This window comes from Notamacropus eugenii, chromosome 4 (genome assembly GCF_028372415.1).
Source record: "Notamacropus eugenii isolate mMacEug1 chromosome 4, mMacEug1.pri_v2, whole genome shotgun sequence".
NCBI lineage: Eukaryota > Metazoa > Chordata > Mammalia > Diprotodontia > Macropodidae > Notamacropus > Notamacropus eugenii.
Genome location: NC_092875.1, coordinates 348,466,523 through 348,469,191, shown reverse-complemented (window position 1 = coordinate 348,469,191; position 2,669 = coordinate 348,466,523).

The following is a 2,669-nucleotide window of genomic DNA, read 5'->3' as shown; positions in this document are numbered from 1 at the left end:
GAGTGAAATGGACGGAACCAAGAGGAAAATTTATGAAGTAACAACTTTGAAACATTTAAAGATTTAAGAACTCTGAACACAATAACTAAACATGATTCCAGTTGTCCAGTTATGACACATACTGTTTAGGTCCTGATAGAAAGGTAAGGGATTCAGCATAGAGATTAAAACATTTACTTTTGGATCTATAGGGATTTGTTTTGCTTTACCATGCATATTTGTTAATAGGTTTTTTTTCTTTTTGAATGCAGAAGGGGAGGGGGGGAAGGGGAGAATACATTTGCTTTGAATAAAAAAGGAATTAAATTTAAATAAATAAATAAACTTGCATTTAAATAAATAAATTTAAATTAGGTAAATTTATAAATAAATGAATTTATATAAATATATGTATAAATATATATCATATCATTATATGATTATAATATATAATCATATCATAAATATGCTATATTATGTAACATAATATAATATTATGTAAATATATAAATTTAAATAAATAAATAAGTAGAATTTTCATAAAAAACCTTTCTCAAAAAAAGTGTGCCTTTAAAAAGAAATAGATGTATTTTGTATCTTTCCATTCACTTATTGAAAAAAAGAATGCATGATATGAGATTTCTGAGTCATCAGCAAGTCTTTGACCTATTATTTTTTACATAAAACCATATTCTCCAACGTAATTTTTTGCCATGCTACTCATGCCCACCTTTATACTAAATTCAACAAATACTTAGGCATATGTTAATTTGACTTGGAGGATATCATTAAGTTCTTCCAATAATTTCTCCATTCCTTCATTCTTTGTAACAAATGTTAGAATAGAAGCTTATCAGAATCATGATCATTATTTGCTGGGCTCATCAGGTGACCAACTGTCCTAAGAAATGATTTTTCTTTTTGTTTTGGGGTACAACTTGACCATCTTCCTTACTGGCCTTTCAGAAAAGAAACCTTCAAGCTGTTCTTCATTTAGCTACAACTTCTTTGTAGTGATAATATCAGCAAAGATGTGTTTTTTTTTCCTTAAGTGGAACAGCAACTTGTTGGTCATTGGCTGATGAAAAAGACGATTTCAGCAAAACCTAGGAAGACTTAGGTGAACTGACGTAAAGTGAAGTGAGCAAGACCAGGAGAACACTGTACACAGAAACAGCAATATTGTACCAATAATCAACTGTGAAAGATTTACCTACTCTTATCAATAAAATGATCCACAACAATTCCAATGGCTTCACGATAAAACATGCTATCCCCCTCTAGAGGGAGAGAACTGATAAACTCTGAGCAGAGACTGAACAATATGTTCTTTCCTTTTCCTTTTTGCTTTTCTTTTTGCAACATGGCTAATATGGAAATACATTTTGCATGACTTCCCAGGTACCATGGATATCATATTTCTTGCCGTCTCAAGGGGAGGAGGAGCTAGAGGGAGATAGAAAATTTGGAATTGAAAAATTTTTAAAAGAATTAAAAAAAAACAACTTGTTGGTCATTGGGCAAAAATGAAGTATTCATACAGAGCAAAGTCTTTATCCTTCTTCTTCCTCCTCTTCTGTTACTGAATTGAAAGGAGGCTTCATAGGTCTGAGGACCATTGCATTGTTTTAGCTGTTTCTCTGGCCTCCCTGGTCATAAACCTCTCCCAAGTGGACAGCTTTCTTGTGGTGTACCTTTCTGTGACTTAAGGTCTTTTCATAGTGGTCTATCATGCAAAGCTTTTCTGCTTTAGTAGAAATTGTCAGGGCTTAAGTTTTACTGAATACCCTTTGAAGGCTCAAAGTTCCTTCCATGCCATGATGATTCATTGTTGAGGTGCATATATAGAAAAAGCGATATTCTACAAATACAAGTTAATAAAATTGATAATTTAATTTTTGACTGAATGGTTTATTCCAGTTAGGGCTACATGAATCTGGAACATCATACACTGAAATTAAAAGCATAATCCCAGAGAGAAATTTTTTCACATAATTGTCTAATGTCTGAGCACTCAATTTTGGGAGAGATAACAATAAGCAGGAGCACATGAAGCATGGGGCAATCAAGATTTAACTAGAAAATTAAATGGATTAATTGATTTTTTTAAATAGAGAAAAATAAATTTCATCTCCAGTTTTTTGAAATAGTTACTGACCCACTCTTTTCAGGAATCCTTTTTGATTTACATTTGCTTTCTAAAAAGCAAAGGCTCTCTTCGAAGTAATATTCTATGATTATTTTTTTAAAATCATGATCCCTAGCAAGAACTTCAAGATATAAAACTTTGCATAGCTAAGATTTTAATTTGCTTAGAGTAAAGGGTCTTGGGATACCGTTAAGAAGCTGTGGTTTGAGAATCACTCTTCTAAAAAGTCAGAATCCATAATTGGATAAACCTTCTGTCTGTGAATCAGGCTTGACACATTCTTTCCTGACTGGGGTTCTGGATGACTATAAAACTTGTCTTACATCCCTTCACCAATTTTTGTTTGGGTTGTTTTATTTTATTATATTTAGTTAATGATAACTAATGTTCATTACTTGTTTCATGGCAATGATGTAAGCATTATTGAGTTAGCATACAATTAGCATATAGTGCTTTGGGTTCTTCAGAATTTAAGTATGAAAAACCACCACATTTTCATTTCTATAATAAAGCTTCTCTCTAGTTTGGTTTAGTATAATGC